The sequence below is a fragment of the Pongo pygmaeus genome, chromosome 8, assembly GCF_028885625.2.
Source record: "Pongo pygmaeus isolate AG05252 chromosome 8, NHGRI_mPonPyg2-v2.0_pri, whole genome shotgun sequence".
Taxonomy (NCBI): domain Eukaryota; kingdom Metazoa; phylum Chordata; class Mammalia; order Primates; family Hominidae; genus Pongo; species Pongo pygmaeus.
In genome coordinates this window covers 63,208,652-63,225,896 of record NC_072381.2, presented here as the reverse complement: position 1 = coordinate 63,225,896, position 17,245 = coordinate 63,208,652, and the positions used below count along the sequence as shown (strand labels likewise).

The following is a 17,245-nucleotide window of genomic DNA, read 5'->3' as shown; positions in this document are numbered from 1 at the left end:
CACATGCTTCTGTAGCCACCAGGCAGATCAAGAAACAGAAACTTGCAGACCCGCCAGAGCCCCCTGTGCCCTCTACTCACTGCCCCCTCAAGGATGCCGACCGTCCTGACTTCCAGCCTGTTGTGAGTTATCTCCTGCTGCCCAGCAAACCACCTGAAAACTTGGTGGCTTAAAGCAGCCACCATTTATGAAACCTCACAGTTCTGTGGTTTGGCTGGACTTCTCCTCCTGATTCCCTTGGGCTCATGTGACTCCAGTCACCTTTGAGGGTCGGCTGGACTGGAAGGTCCAGATGGCCTCAGTCACACGGGCAGTGGGTGCTGGCTGTTGCCAGGGGAGTTCCCCACCCTCCACTAAGACAGACACCTCCCTCCATGGCCTGCAGCCTCCCAGGAGAGGCAAGGCCAGAAATGGCAGGACCTCTTGAGGAGGCCTAGTCTCTGTAACTCACAAAATGTCACTCACACCGAATCCTATTGATCTAAACAACTCTCAAGGCCAGCTCTCAGCAGGTGGAGAACAGACTCCGCCTCTTGATAGGAGGAACTCCAGAGGACCCCTGCCGTATTTCGTCTATTACAGGCGTAGAGTCTTTTTGCCCTTCTTGACCTTTATGTAAATGGATCTCATAAGTGTATTCTCTGTCACGCCTGGCTTTTTGAGTCAACATTGTGTTTGCAAGATTTACCCGTGGTGTTGTTGGATGAAGTTGCAGATCACTCATTCCCAAGCCTGTGCAGCAGTTTGTTGTGTGGAAACACCAGTTGACCTATTCTATGGTTGGTGGCCATTTGGGAAGTTTTCATTTTCTGGCTGTTACGAATTGCCTTGCTACGAGCATTCTAGCACATGTCTTCTGGTGAACATATGCACATTTTTCTGTGGACATGGAGTTGCTGGGTCATGGGAGAGGTCACAGGGTAAGAGACCCTTCCAAACTGTTCTTCCAAGTGGTGGGACTAGTGTCTAGTGTGTGCCCCACCAGCAGAAGGGGACTTTACAAAGACCCAGCTGAAGATGGGCTGGAGGTGCATCTCGTGGACACTGGAAGGGGCTTCCTGTGATGTCCTCTCTGCCTGCCCTGAGCCTCAGGCCCCGAGGTCGGGGGAAGTAGAGCCATGAGGCTGATCCCTCTTTTCTGAGCATGAGCTTTCCTGCTGCACTTTTTCCACCCCAGAGGCCTCCTATTGCCTTCTCCTTTTCCCAGAAGCTGCCTTTCATGGTTGACCTGACCCTCAACAGTCAGGGAGGCCAGGGGTCTGCAGATGCAGGAGCTGGGGGGAGACAGCCACACAGCCTCCATCCCTGAGGAGATTTGGACTTCGCTCCAGCCTTGCCTTTCACCATGGGAGGAACCCTTTCCCTCTCAGGGCCTCAGTTTCCTCATTTGTAAAATGACAAGGAAAAGTGTCAACCTCACCAAGTCCCTTTCTTCTCATCAGTCTGACCCCATATTCTAGAATCGAACAGAGGAAAGGATGAGGGGAGGCCTCCTGACTTCAGTCGGCCCATGTTGTTCTGTTTGTTCACTGCACACCTTCACGGCACCATTCATCCATCAAGGAGTCTCTGTGGTCCTTGTTAACCAGTTCAGAGGACAGAGGGAAACTAGACTTCACTCCCAATGTCCAGGAGCTGGGCCTGGAGCGGGAGAGTGTCCTTTGGGAAGCAGGAGGAGGCGAGGTTGGCCAGGTGCACAGCCCACTGGAGACGAACAAGCAAGGAGGGGCTGGTGAGAGAGGGCTCCACGGAAGCACTTGAGCAGAGTCTCAAAGGCCAGGGGCCCTTGAAAGACAGAGAAGTGGGGAGAAGAGCTCTGAGTGGGGCACCCAGCGTGTGCCAAGGCCGGAGCCAGGGACTCTGGGAGGCCAGGCTGACTGAAGCCCAGTGGTGGGCGGGCAGGTTTGGCTGCCGCTGTGGTCTGGCTTTCAGGGCTGCGGGGCTGCTCGGCCGGTGCTGGGGCTTCGAATGTGACGTTCAGGAGCTGTGACCTTTATTTGGCAGTGGCGGGGCGGTATCCAGTGCCTAGAGTAGCTCCACATTGGTGGGCTAGTTCCATCTTCCGGGAGATGGCAGCCAGGACCTAGAGGTCCATGATGTGGGTGAGGGGCTGCCCTCAGGGTCAGAGCTTGGAGCTCACTGCCCCCTTTCTTGTCTCCCATAGGACTCACGGCAGCTGTGTTCTGATTTCGTACTACTGCTGGGGCTGCCGCCTCCTCCTCCAGACGCTCTCAGCAGACTTGAGTCCTGGTCCTTCGGCAGAGGCCTGAGCAGGTAAGTGGGATGGGCTGGCTCTCTGGTGCTGTGCACCTGCTGACGTGGGGCAGACAGGGAGTGCGGGGCCGCCCAGAGTGCATGGTACTGTTTCAGGGGCCCAGAGGGCTGGGGAGGGGACGGGGCTTCTTTCTCAGTCTTTATTTGTTCCTTGGCCTTTTCCTCTCAAAGAAAGCCACACAGTGGAGGGTGGTGAATGTCCTGACTTGCAACCTGGACATTGGATTTTATTCTGCTGCCAACTCCCAGTATTGCCTTGGGTAGCCCTTTCCTTCTAGAGGGCCTCAGCTTTCTAGTCTAGTCCATGGAAATAACAGTAATGATATCCTCTAACCCGATAAGCACTTAACTGTATAGTACTGTGCAAAGTACTATAGAGTTATTACTTCTTTCAGCATCGCAGCAGCCTTATGAGGGCATTGCTGTAATCACCAGCATTGTACATGTAAGAAAACTGAACCTCACTCACTCAGGAAGTAACTTGCCCTAGGCGGCACACCTGGCTGAGCCTAGGGTTCAAGTCCAGGTCTGTGTGGCTCCAGTGCGCCAGCCACTGCCCTCTGGCCTACTCTGCCTCTGGCCTTGCTCCTAGCTTCTTTTTCGGGGTGGGGATCAGGGCGATTATGGGTGTCTTCAGAAGTGCCAGATCCTGTCCCAACTCAAGAAAAGGGAGAGGGGCTTTTACCAGGTGACAGGCTCCTGGTGGGTCTGGGGTCATGACCCATTTGTGATGTGATGTGGCAGGGACCAGGCCTGGCCTCCGGGTGCCTCTGAGGTGGCAGCCAGGGCCCCCTCTAGAGGAGGGGTGTGTAGGCTGGATAAGGCTTTCTTTCCCTCCACCCCTCAAGTTCGTTTTCCTAAGCTTGTATTAAACACTTACTGTGTGCCAACTCCTGGATTAGGTACCGACTGCAGTGCAAGGGAAAGGGGCCTGTCCCACTCTCTGCTCCATGGAGAAACAGAAAGATCCCAGTTTTCTGGGCAAGCCCCATAACCGTGGTGTGGAGAGGGTTCAGAGGCTGGGGGGAGAATTCTGGGGAGGTGACCACAAGTGAGTTACAGTGTGCGGAGACAGAAGCAGTAGATGGAGCAGAACCTGGCAGGATGTGCATGCACACACAAACATGAATGGCGGTGAATGCATAGATAATACAGATGTGCAAATGTGCGCTTCCTCACAAACGTGTACACAGACGTCGCTTCTGCATGCCACATGAATGCATACAGATAACACTTGCGTGCACTTGCATGCTCACATACACATTCACAAACTCGTGTTGGAACTACACACATACACGGGCACAAACTCTCACAAGCACACAGCATTCTGACACACACGGGGCTGCATATCCATGCACATACAATGCAGGGTGCGTTCCAACAAGAAGAGGCAGTTCCGAGGTCGATGGCTCTGCATTGGCAAAAGCTTCCAGCAGCTCCTGGGAGGCTCTGGACAGCCTGGGCTGAGGCTGAGCTGGAGCTCTGTTTGTGTGTATGTTGGGGAGGGTGTTGGGGCTTGAGGGCCAGCCATGTGACTGACCATGGACAAGCCCTTGCCCTCTCTGGGCCTCATTCCCCATCTGGAAACAGGAATCATCCCCGTCCGCCTCCTATACGGTGGCCACAAGGATGAGAGGCTGCTGTGTGGATTGCTGAGAGCAATTTTGGGCACTGCAGGGCTTCAACAAATTGAAGCTAGTAGTCTCATGAGAAGAAAACAGGTTACAGGTAGAGTGGGGATGTGGGGGCTGTTCCTCTCCAGGCTTCCCATCCCCTGGGGCCTGGGTACTCTCTGAATCATGGGCACAACAGTCCACACTGCCTGCCTCCCCCAAGGTGGTGGGGTCTGTGTCATCCCTGCTCCCGCTCTGCCACCTGCACTTCCCTGTTGACTCCTGAGGAGTTGGGGGCCTGCAGTGCCCAGCTTTGGTACAACAACCACATTTGACTCCCTGCCAGGAGACTGGCACATTGCCTCCATGAGAGCTCTAAATCCCCTTGAGAAGCCTGAGAAGAAGGCCTTACCGAGCAATTTCCAGATGAGGAAACTGAGGCACAATAAATGCAGGTGAGGTTCTCAAGGACACCTGCTCATAAGTGTTGAAGCTGGGCTTCGGATCCAGGTCATCAGATGTGAACATTTATGCTCTTTTCTCCCATGATCTCCTTTCAGGGATAGGTCATTTATTACCCACTTTGCAGATAAGGAAACTGAGGCTCAGAGAGGGCAGGCCACTCAGCCAGGAAGTAGCACAGCCAGAATTGGGTGCTTATTAACCACACTGCACCCACCTCAGTTCAACACTTCCTTTTCCTTTCCCTCCCTCCTTCCCAGAGAGCCCCTCCAGGTTAGAGAGGGTTCCCAAGGAGGCTTCTGGGATTATCTGGGCTTTAGTTCTGACCTAGTATTCCCAGGCATACCTGCCATTTTCTTGCAAATAGAAAGATAGGCTATTCTCTGGGGTCTGCTTTCTAGCATGACCTAGTAACTTCCTCTCCACGACTCCTTTGTAAAGTATCCTTAGGATTGTCCTTTGGAAACTTGGCCAGCAGAAAGCTCTGGGGTACCCAAGAGGCCTGGAGGAGTCCTAGGCCTTTGGAGAGGTAGCCACTGCTTGCATATCCACTGGGAGGCTCTGTGACCTGCTAAAGGATCAGGGTGTAGGACCACAGCACAGGGAGCCAAGGTTCTGCTTGGCATGGGTGGTAGGTGCCACTATGGAAGGAAACTGGGAAGGATCCCCGGGAGGTGACATTTACACTGGGCCTTGGAAAGAGGAGAAATTTGCTAGGTTGATGTCAAAGGCCAAGGAAGACCCAGCAGAAGGCTCAGCTCCACCAAAGTCCCAGAAAAGTGAGAGTTTATTCATGGCCCTTCGCACCTGCATCTGCACCCAGCAGTACCCATCAGAGTCTCCTAGAATTAGGGCCCGCTAAATAATTTAGCTGTGGTCCAATGCTAAATGAAAATGCAGAGCCCTTTGTTCATGAATTATAAAGGATTGCAAGATGATGACAGCAGAGTAGAGTCCTTCTAAGCTTATGGCCCTGTGTGACGGCCAGTGAAGCCAACCCTGCTTGAGTAAGTGTAGCAATTGTGGGATTTAGCGCCAAGAACTGAGTTCAAGTGCAGGTGCCACCAGTTACTTACTAGCCCCACGACCTTGGGCAAGTCCTCCTCATCTCCATAAACCTCATCTACCAATGAGCGATGGTACCCTCCTGCCTGCAGAGGAGGGTCAGTGGTGCCAGCATCTAGCCTATCCCAAGCAGTCCAGGACAGAAGCTTTGGCCAGGGTGGAGAGGCAACCCTTTCCATCAGGTAGTGATGTTCAAGGCTCTCCTGACTCACCCCATTTACCTTCCAGTGCTGCCCCTGTCTACCTTGGTGGCCTGGTTTTTTGTGCTTTTCCAAATCCACCAGGCTGGGCAGTGGAGGGTATGGGGAGTCTACTCTGTTTTATTTGCAGAGGCTTCTGTCTGGACTGCTCCTTGCCCACCCACCCATCTCTCCTTGGAAGACTCACTCGTGCAGGTTAGATGTCATGGAGATTTCTTTGACCCCCATCTCCTCCCTTCCAGCCTTTGCTCTGTGATACCTTCAGTAGCTGCAATGACCTCTTGCACTATAGAGTTCTCTACAGTGTGCAAAGAACTTTCACACCCATCACACCCTGGAGAGCTCTTGAAAGGCCCTATTCCCACTTGCTAGATAGGAAAACAGAGGCTCAGAGGTACAACCATCCTAAGTTCCTGGGCTGAGGTCAGACCCACATTGGGCAGGGGTGTAGACAGTGGCAGCAGAGAGTGGTACCTAGGCTCCACCCTCGGCCACCTCATCTTGCAGCATTTGGGAAAACTGGCTTCTCCCTTCTGGTAGAAAGCTCCAGCCCCTGGCCTGGGAGAGGTATGTGGGTTGCTGAAGAGGGCCTGGTAGAGCGCAGAGGTCCAGCCAGCTAGAGTAGACAAGCGCCCAGCCCTGCTTTTCCCCACAAGTGATGTGGCCCAGTTCACGTGGCTCGGCGGACTAGAGCCAGGTATACATGGCTCCGAAGTCTGGGGCAGAGGTGAGAAGGCCCTAGCTGGCCTGGGCTGCAACCGCGGGCAAAGGCTGGCCACAGATGAGAGGGGTATCGCATCAGGGGCATGACAAACTGTTCCATATGGCTGGCACTTCACGAAAGACACTCAAAACACGCTTGGTGGATGAGTGTGGAAGATGCTGGCGGATTGCGGCTGTAGACTGGGCTGAGGCGTGGAGGTTTTCCAGCTCTGTTACCCCTTTCTTTGTGGCTTCTGATTAGTGATTTCATCTCTCTGTGCCCCATTTCCTCATCTGTAAAATGGGGAGAATATCCCTCTAGTTGTGAGGGATTCAACGAAGTAAGCCATGGGCACTCTCACAGCCATGCCTGGAGCGTGGTTAGTGCTTTCTGGCACTTTCTAGCATGAAGAGTGGAGGTGGCAGCAGCAGGAGTGAGTAGGGGGTGGACTCCAGGGCTGTGACCACACAGGAGGGTTTCCCTCCATGGAGCGGTATGGTTGTGTGGTCTTTTAAGAAAAGGTGGAGAGGGAGATCAGGGATTGGGGTTGGGCTGGATTTGGATTTCATATGAGGCAATCCCAAACAGCTGTTGCTCAGGGCTCTGTGGGCAGCCACCTGGGGCGAAGGCTGCACTCTCCTCGCCAGCCCCTCCGGCCCCTGGTGTGTGGCTTTAGGCTGCCAGCATGCACACCCTAAGATGTCAGTCAGCAGACTTCCAGGGTTACATAGGCGGTTTGGGGCTGGCCATGAAGACCTTGAATGCCAAGCCCAGCTCACAGCAGGCCTGGCCAGGGCCCAGCCCGTGGCCACACGGAGCTGGGATTCCAGGGTCCGCATATGGCATGCCTGTCAATCTTCAGCGCCAGCTGAGAATGCACACCTCTCCTCCCACTGCGTGGAATCTGTGGCCTGCAGCCCAGGCCCTCCACCCCAGCCTCTGCAGCCTGCTATGACTCCACAACCCCCACCCCAGCCTGGATCTGGGAATCGTTTGCAGCTCGCTGCTTATTCCTGCCCAAGGTAGGATGCCCCTCTAGGTCAGGAGGGTAGGACTGCTGTCCTGATGGGCCCTCTGAGCAGGACTTGTGTTCAAGCCTCAGTCCCATTAAGAACTGCTGTGTGACCTTGGACAAGTTGCTGCCCCTCTCTGAGGAGCTGTTTATTGGTCTGTAAAACCAGAGGACTGGGGTAGGTCAGGGATTACAAACTGCAGTCTTCAAGGGTGTCAACAACCCATTGAAGTTGGGACTATCCTGTTGTACAAATGAGAAAACTCAAAGCACAGAGAGGTTAAGAAACTTAGCCAAGGTCACACAGGTTATAGTGTGGCCTGGGCTGGACTCAGGCCTGTTTTATCTGACACCATAATATGTGTTTTCCCTACCACAACAAACTGCCTGTCACAGATACTTGCCTGTTTGCTGGGTGATCCATTTTGTCCATCAGCCAGCTTGGGGTTGAACACTTCCTTGTGCTCCTACACTGTGCTAGGTAGGCCCTGGTATCCAATAGTGAATCATCAGTTGAGCTGGGAGAGCACAGCCCCAGGTCTGGAGGTCTGAGTAGAGGTCACAGTCTCCAGTGCACGGTTGCTAGGTAGGTACAGCTCTTTCCTCATGCTGTAGGAGGCAGCCAGAGAAGACTTCCTGGTGGAGGGGGAAGGTGAGTGGGGTTCCTATACAGAGTGGAAGAGTAGGGTCTTCCTGGGGTCTCTGCACAACTTGGTGACATAAGTCAGGGCTGTCCAGATGGGGAGGAAGATTCATTCAGCCACAGCTGAGGCAGCCCCTGAGGGCCTTGAATGCTAGGCCATAGAGTTTGGCCACGAACCTGTAGGGAGTGGGGAGCTAAAAGAGACTGTAGGGCAGTGGCAGCTCCTTTGTGAGAACTAGGAGGGCTGGCCTCAGCCTGCAAGCTAGGGCAAGGGTGAGGTGTGGTCCAGTCTAAGACTTAGTTCACCCAGGAACTGTGGCAGCAGGAAGAGCAGGGTTGGAGGTTTGTCCACTGGCCGGACCTTCATGCTCCACCACAGCCTCTTCAGCAACCCAGGCACCTCTGCTGGACCAGGCGCTGGGGCTTGCTACCAAAAGGGGAAAGCCAGTCTTCTCAAATGCTGCAAGATAAAGTGACCGACGGTACAGCCAGGTGCCACAATCTGCACACCTCCCCCGACCACATCTTCCATGGGCCTGACCTCAGCTCAGAGGTTGGGGCGGGCATGGCTCAGTGACACAGTGGGATCAGAGAGGCTCAGAGACCAGCCCAGGGGCACACGGCGTTCCTCATGGTGGGTACAGAGGCTAGAGCAGGTAGGCAGCATCTTTCCCAAGAGAGGTGGGTCTGGGTCTGCCTCTGGCTGTCCCGGAGTCCTGGACATGCCTCATGGATGGTGTGTGCTCACTCTGGTAGGAGTGTGAGGTTGTAAAGAGTTTCCTGGGTGTTACTTACTGAGGGCACTTCTCGCTCCCACTGATGTTTGCTCCCCTGGCTCTTTTTGAGCTCCGGAGTTTGTCTGTCTCTGGTTCATGAGCCACACACCCAGGCCACACATTGGGGCGGAGGACAGCCTTGCCCGTGCCCTGTGTTCCTAGGTCCGAAGCCTCAGCGACCGTGCAGCAAGTAATAGACACTGGGTGGGGCCACAAGCATGACATCTTTATTGGAATAAAAACAAACCCACAGCCTGTCTCTCATGTTGGGAGGAGTGGTCTTTAGAAATCATTTTACCCACCCCACTCATGTCACAGATGAGGAAACTGAGGCCCAGAGATAGGAGGGCATGCCCCAAGGTAGCCAACATGGTGCTCCAGGCTATCAGCTGAGTGCAGGGCCACCCTAAACTGTGTAGGCTACATGGGGGGTGCAGAGGCTGGCAGGGGCAGGGACCAGCAGCAGCAGCGATAGGAGCCTTCTATCTGCAGAAAGGCAGGACCGACCCTGAGGGGCCAAGGAAGCTCTGGGGACCTGTGGAGAGCCACCCAGAACTGGGACTGAGAGCTGCACAGGAACCCGCAGACCTGGCTCCGTGGAGCCGCATTTGTGTTCTGCCTCCTGCTGTGAGAGGTTCGCCACCACGAGCAAGGGCTTATCCTGTCATCCATTTACCCAGAGAGCCCCAGTGAGGCTGGGATTTGTAGGCCCAATGGTCAGGGCTAGGGGCAATGCCTCAGAGTCAGGGCCTAGTGTGAGGCTTATAAGGGGCAAGGGAGTGATGAAATAAAGTGGACTCAGGAAACCAGGGGTTGCCCTTTCCCTCATCAGCCCCCTCTGCCAAGGCTCAGCAGAGTGTCCAGCCAGCTCAACCATCTGGGAGGCTGCTGACCACAGGCAGCATGGCATTACCTAGGGCCAGGGTCTAGGGGCTCTGAAAGCCTCAGGGGTCAGGGAGAGCTTCCTGGAGGAGGTGAGTGCCAGCTGAGCCCCAAAGAATGACCAGACTGTGAACCAAGCTGAAAGCATTCCACGCAAAGGGAACAGCTGGGCCAAGACCCTGTGGCAGCCACACTGGGGCAGATAATGGGGGCTTTGTGGAGGCTGGGACTGTGCACGGAAAGAAATGAGGCTGGAGGTGCCCCCAGGGGGTTGGAGATGGCAGAAGGAAGAAGGTTATATTTTGCTTCTAACTTGCTAAATGCCCCTGAGTAGATCACTGCCCCACTTTTGTGCCTCAGTTTCCCTTTTATCTCCTCTGAGCTTCAGGCACCTGGGGAGCCACAGCAGGGAAGTGCCTCAGTGGAAGAATCCACTTCTGGAGGCTTTGAGCTGGTGCCGGGGATATGAGCTGAAGGAAGTATGGGCTTCCCCAGCACCTCGGGGGCAGTTGGCCCAGAAGGCTGCTGCTGGACCCAAGGCTTCTCCCCGGTGGAGGAGAGCTGACCTAAGATTTCTGGGGTTTGCCAGGCTGGACCAGCCTGGGAGGATGAGGGATTAGGTCCCTGGGGCAGCCCCCACTACAGACTAAGGATCTGGGTCCCAGGATAAAATGAGAGATGCGCCTCCCTTCTCTTTTCTGTGACCAACTGCCTCCTTCCTCCTTCTGCCTCCTTCCCTCCTGCTGGGGACAGGGAGGGGACAGTATTTATTCCTTCTCAAGGCTGCAGCTGGCTGATACCCTGATGCAGAGGAAATGCCATGCCAGTGCCAGGCGTGCTGCCGGCGCTCTGGGCGTCTGGTGCCCTCTCCAGGTGTGGCCCCTCCCCATAGCCCTGGGCTCGGCCGGTCTGTGTTTGCAGAGCCTCCACTGACCTGCAGCGGCCTCTGTCTCATGCCTCTCCTATCAGCAGAGCGCCAGCCATGGGCTCCTTGGACTACAAGTCCCCGGGATTGCGCAAATCCCCCCAGCAGTTTGCACAGCAGCCAGCTCAGGCCCCGTCAGATGGCCCAGGTTCCTGCTCGGGAAGTCCATTCTTCTCTGGAATAATAAAGCAACCACCCCACAGCAGGAGGTGGCAAGCTTCTCTTATCCTCACAACCCCTGACTCATGTCACCCTCATAATATCAAGTGGGCTGGGGCGGGGGCGGGGGGGGCGGTGGTGGCGTTTTCCAGAGGGGAACTGGAGTCACAGAAGAGAAGGTGTGAGACTTGACCAGGGTCACACGGCCCAGCCAGGACTCCAACCAGGCCCCTGATCAGCCTTTTTAAAAAGACCGAGCCAGTGTTTCCTGTTCAGGGCCATGCGGGAGGTGAGTCGGGAGCAGGCCCTTTGCAGGAGCTGCTGGGGGCCAGCAGGAGAGGCCACCAGTCTCTGTCTTCCCTCTTTGGCTCCAGCTGCTTTAATTGGCTGGGGCTGCTAGTGGTGCTGACATTTACCTGGTGGGAAGGAGGGCCTCCTCCCTCTTGAATTGAGATGCTAAAAATAACCGGGCCCAGCTTCCCAGGGCCACTGCTCAGCCAGCGCCTGCCTGCCCCCTCAGCGACCTTTTTCCTGGGTGCTGGAAGCTAATTGCTTTGCAAGCATGCAGTTCCTTGTGCTGAGAACTTCCTAGAGATTGGGACAGGAGGCATTGCATGCTCAGCTTCTGAGTCTAAAGAGGGGTCTCTGCAAGACCTCCCTCCCCTCCAGGTAGCAGGGCGATGGGCTCCTGCCTCAGGTCTCCCTCCCCCTTTTCTTCTTGGGTACAGTACCTGTCCAGGTTGACTACTGCACCCCTGGGTGCTTGGGTGCCTTCTTTGAGCTGCCAGAGTTTCCCCTGCTCTAAGAGAGGGGGCTCTGCCCCTCCTTGGAGTTTTCTAGTACTCACCTCTCCCTGCACCATACCCGACCTAGACATATGCAGTGTGGCCCCCTGCCCTCATGCTGTTGTTCATTTTGTCATACCAGCAACCAAGAGGAGCCCAGGCTTCAGAGCTGGACAAGTTTAAATCCAGCTGTGTGACCATAGCACATTTCCAAGCCTCTCTTTTCTCATCTCGGAAATGGGCATGAATCTGACCTTGGAGTGTTGTTGCAGAATGAATCGCAGCAGGCAAAACATGCCTGATTAAGAGTGGAGCCCCTGGGGCCAGGAGGAGGCATGTGTACATCATGGGGCATTCCTTTCTCTTGCTGTGTAAATAGACCCTGGAACTCAAATAAATTAGATTGATTGGACCAGAAGGGGAAGGTCTTGAAGACCCAGGCTAAGGATTAGGGACTCAGTCTCCCTGAAAACAGGGTATGCTTGCCAATCCCAAGGGCACCTCCAGAGTGGCCTGTGTGTTTGTCCAGTTCTTGCCCTGGGTCAGTGTGACCATAATCATTTTGACATTGGCCTGCATCTCCCAGACTTTGGGATCATTCCAGTGGAAAAAGAAGTGGTTTTCAGTGCTCTATGGTTGGCAGGTGTAAGAGCCTGGGCATGCTTAACCCGTCCACACCTCAATTTCCTCGTCTGAAAATGGGGATGATAATACTTCCTTCCCCGTTAAGTATTGTAAGGATTAGATTAGCAACATATGCACAGTACTTAGAAAGTCTGGTGCAGGGTAACACTTGGTATGTGTTAGCTGGTACTCATAGTAGTAAGAATAGTCTAGCAGTTGGGAGTAATAACAGCAGCCACCTGCCGTTTGTTTAATGATTTTTATCAGATGCTGTGCCGGATGCTAAGCACTTTAAGTACATTATTTAATGTCACTCTCCCCCACCTCCCAGCAACCATACACAAGGTACTGTTATAAGCTCTACGTTCCAGATGAGGAAACTGAGACACAGAGAGTGGTTGAACTGAAAACCAGAGTTTAGCATCAGCCCCACTAGGGTGGCCGTCCAGATTGCCTGGGACCGTCCCGGTTTTAGCATGGAAAATTCTGTGTCCCAGAAACCTGTCACTTGTGGGCAAACCAGGATGGTTGACCACCCAAGGCCTGCCTGAGTCCACTGGCCCCACTCTGAAGCCCACAGGATCCTCTTTTTGGCGCAGGGGCTTGCTGGTGCAGTCGCTAGGCCCCTTCCCACACCTCATAGGCCCCTCCCCCAGACAGATTGTGCCTGCCCATCCCCCAGGGCCTGGCTCCAGTCTCCTCTCTGGCTTCCTCTCTTCCCTCCCCTCTGCCAGCAGGAGGGGCATGACTCATGCCTGGTGGGCTCTTTGCTCAAGGCTGTGACTGCAGTTGTCTGGTGGACTCTGAGCTGCCCCTCACCAGGCCTCAGTCTCCCCATTTGCACTGAGGGCTTTAGTGGCTTTGCTCCCAGCTTTCTGGAGACGTTCAGGAAACCTCTTCCTTGAAGAGGGAGGGCAGAGCGAGCCCCTGCCCCCAGCCCTGGCCTGAGCAGTTGGGAGGGATCGCATTGGCCCTTCCGGTGCATTGATGGAGTGCACTGCTGACAAAGGAGAAAGGTCAGCAGGGGGACAGAGTGGAGTTGGTGGCGGCCTGCTGGCCTGCAGTGCCCTCCCCCAAGTCAGGGCTTCCTGGGGGAGGGGCGCAGTGCTCCCTGGGCTCTGGGTCAATTCATATTGATGCAGGCAGCTGCTGGTTCAGCGAAGCTGGGCATCCAAGCCCCCAGAGGGCTGCGGGGAGATGCCTGGGTTATCCTTGACACCTCACTTTCCCTGACCCCCACATCCAACAGTTGATTAGGCCCCCTTAACCATCTCTGGATCTGTGACCCTCTCAGCATCCCACCCCTGCTGGGGACCATCTTCCTGCTTCTGAATCCCTGAGCCCTTTCCAGCCGTCCCTGGCTTCCCCCATCACCTTGCATAAAGTCAGAATTTTGAGGCTGACATTAAGGCCCTTGCTGAGCTCAGAAAGGCTGCCCAGAGCTGCCCAGGCCTTCCCTAATATCAGCCTGCTTGTGCCCTCCACCCTCCAACCCCAAGGTCATGTGAAAGGTCTGGGGACACGCTGAGTGCCAGGCCCAGCACTGTCCAGTCAACACTCCAACCCTACCCAGTATACAGGGCTGAGCCTGCAGCAGAGCTGCAGCCGGGTGCCAAATGGATACAGTGCCCCTGCCGTGCCCTTCTCAGACTCCCCCTTGAGCTGCTGCCATGCAGTTGCCCAGTGGATCTCATGCCCCAGCTCCCAGAGGGCAGGAGTTATCTGTCTCCCCAGCACATATGCAGACCAAGGTCCGATGATGGCAGGAAAGCGCCATGGTTGGTGCATAGGCGCTGGGGTCTTAATATGAGGGTCTGATTCCAGCTCCATCACTGACTAACCGTGTGACCTTGGGCAGTCACTTAACCTCTCGGTGCTTCAATGACATCATTTCTGAAATGTGGGTAATAATATTCCCTCCTTCACAGGATAGTGGGATTCAATAAAGTGACACTTATAAAGTGTTTGCAGGGTCCCAGAACATTTTAAGGATCAGTAAAGTGAGCTCCCATCAGTCATCATCAGGCGGGTATCTATGAAATGAGCACCATCTTCCAAATGGGGCCCTCCCAGTTCTTTGAAGGGTCCTTGCATTTTTGCCCGGATTGTTCCCTCTTTGTCTTCCTCCTGCCCTAGCATCCCGCTGCACCCCCGCCTGACATCTCCTGAGACTCCAGGAAGCCAGCCTGCCCTAGCCTTGCATTCTTGCCTAATCCACCCCATTGCCATGGAATGCCTTCAGGCTATGGCCAGGAGTTCTTCCCATGTCCCCCACAGCTCTGCAGAGGTGCGTGGACCACAGTGGATGCCTAATAAGAATTTGTTGGGTTGAACCGATATTCACCAAGCAAAGTCACCTCCAAGAACAATGCAGCAATGACCAGCCAGGTCTCTGGGCCCATCCACAGCCCATTGAGGACATTTCTGAGACCAGTCCTGAGCTGCTCTGTGTAGGAGAACAGCACGTGCCCACTCTGGCCTCCTCGGTGGCGGGGGCTTGGGGATAGGTGGGGGTGGCACTGGGGCTCAGCAGCCACACTGGAAGGTTTTTTGGGGGGTTCATCTCCCTCTTCTCTGAGCTGTCGTGCCTGTTTTGTTTGCCTCGGTCCCTTCCCCACCCCCACAGTTCTCTGTTAAATTGTGTTATTATATTTAAACAAATCAATTCCATTGCAGAGTTTTTCCTGTCCTAATGATGAGTTTGCAGCACAAATGCCATTGATTTCTCACAGCCCTGAAAACCAGTTGATGAATAGCACCAGGCTTGTCTTTGGAGAGGCACTTAGAGCAGCTCTGCATGGCCCCCTCTGCTTCTCCCCTGTGCTGTCCCCCTCATTCAGGACCCCACCTCCACCCCACACTCTGCTGCCCCCTGAGTTGGGGCTGAAGTCATGTGAAAAAGGGAGACCCTCTGTGCTGGCCAGGGCTGGAATGTCATCGCAAGGGCCCGGCCCGTGTTCTGGTGGAACAATCATAGTGGAGATTTGTATTGATTTTGGCCAAAGGCAGGAGCGCAACTTACAGAGCAGAGAAGTGGTGCGGTGTGATCTTTGTCTTCCCTTACAAGTTCAGAGCGCGTTCCTGAGAGTGATGGCAGATAGCAGCTCAGACACCATTTCTAGACCTTGCCGGGGCTGCTGAAAGACCTTTGAGCACTGCTGTTTTAAAGGGAGGCTCCAGAGGTTTGAGAGCTGTCTGCGCTGGGGAGTGCAAAACTTCCCTTTGTGAAATCCTTCAGAACCTGCAGTGTTCAAAGTCCCGGTTAAACCACTACCCTGGGCTTTGACTTTCAGATCACTGCCACGTGCATGGGCTTCTCTGAGCTTTCTAATGACCCCAGGGCTTGGGTGGGCAGGTAATATTGTTCCCATTTAGAGGCCGGCAGACTGAGTCAGGGTAGTCACTGGAGAGAGGGAAGGGCTGCTTGTCCACTCCAAGTCCTGAGTGCAGCAGTGGCTCCCATGTCTCCTCCTACAAGGGTAATACATGGCAGGGAAGCTACTCTGATCACCAGCCTTTTCGGCTGGGCTTTCTGTCTGTCTGAGCCCAGGTCCTCCTCGTGCAGGTGTCTCCACTCAGCTGCTGCCTGCAGCATATCACACAAACCTGTGTATTGGGCTGGAGTGAGGCAGCAGGGAGCAGCGAGGACTGTGGCATTCTGGAGAGTGCCTGCTCCACCTAAATTCCTAAAAGTTTGGACAACCCATGCCCGTAAAAGTATACTACATGGGATGAGACTGGGGGCCAAATTTGCTGCCTCTCCCCTATTCTAATTCAAGCCTTTGTTTGGAGACTAGAATGTGTGGCCCAGAATTGGAAATGGCTCTTCAAGGTCACAGCACAAAGCAGTGGTGAGCTGGGGTTTGGGTCTGGGAGAAGGCGATGAGGCCCCACAGGCAGTGTTCTCTCCCCTCCCTCAGGCTTGGTGAGGGAGTGGGGTGGGGGCAGGGCCAGGGACTATGTTCTAGGGAAGATGGGCCCCTCACCTCGGACACCCAGGGGTGGCTCAGCAGGCCCCACTTCCCTTTTTTCTCCCTTCCTCCTATCCTCCCATGCAGACAGACCTCCTGTCCCTGTAATCAGGTTAGCCTCCTGCTCCGATGAGCTGGACCAGCTGCCTCTCAATGGCCTGTCGACCTGGCCCCCTCGCTGGCTCTGGGGTGGGGGAGGGGAAGCTAAGAAAAGAACTGTCGGTGAAAAGAGGCTGTCCACTCCCTTGATTCAGACCTTTCCACAGCTTCTAGGATCAAGTCTAAACCCTTAGAATGGCATCCAAGACCCTGCTTGCTTCTCCAGCACCCACCCCCTAGTACACTCTTTTCCTGCAGTCACATGATGCTTTTTCCTACCTCCCTGCCTTTTCACATGCAGATCCTTTGGCTACTTCCCACCTTCTCAGAAAACTCCTGTGCATCCTTCAAAACCCAATTTGTGCCTCTTCCTCAGGACTGCTTCCTCTGGGTTCCTGCCTCTGTACTCTCACAGCATTGGGTGCTCTGCTGGTCTGGAACTTATTCCCACTGTGTTGGCCTCCATTATTCCTGGATCTGATTTCTCTGGAGTTCCGGGAGGAAAGGAAGAATATTCCCTTCCCTCTGCACCTCAGGGGTACAGCACAGAGAAGTGCTCAGTGAAAGTATAGGGCCAGCAAAGAAGAGAGAAGTAGGGACCAGGGAAGAGAAAGAGACAGACAAGAGTATAAAAACAGCTGCTCCCAGCCCCTCACACTGCCCTAGCCTGCTTCCTGCCAGGGAGGCCATTCCTAGCGACGCATGCCTGGCCTGAAATAGACACATGGGGGCCTTGGTAGTGCATTTTCATAGCTCAACACTAAGCACCCCCCTCCCCCTTATTCCTTGGGCACTGAAGCTCCCTCTCCTCCCAGGGCCTTGCCTCTGCAGCCAAGACCCCTCCTCCAGCAGTGCCCAGACCTCGCCCCTCTGTTTCTGTTAACTTTGTTTTATAAATAAATCATATAAATAGGCTCCTCTGATTCCTCAGAGCATGCAGTGTTTAAGGACTGGGGCACTGCCGCAGGCATAATTGTACTACCGAATCCATCAGCTGCCTAATTACCATTCATTTTGCATTTATTTCTGCTAATTAAAAAGAGAGAAACTCC

At 54.6% G+C, this 17,245-nt stretch overlaps 1 protein-coding gene across 5 annotated transcripts in view; it reads left to right on the top strand.

The window, feature by feature from the left end:
* Positions 1–17,245, top strand: part of ZMIZ1 (zinc finger MIZ-type containing 1) — a 250,401-nt gene that overhangs the window by 47,710 nt on the left and 185,446 nt on the right. For all 5 annotated transcript variants that reach the window (XM_054503119.2, XM_063669902.1, XM_054503121.2 and 2 more), the window contains exon 2: positions 2,165–2,274. The gene's annotated coding sequence lies outside the window, so the exon portion shown is untranslated. The remainder of the gene's footprint in view (positions 1–2,164; positions 2,275–17,245) is intronic.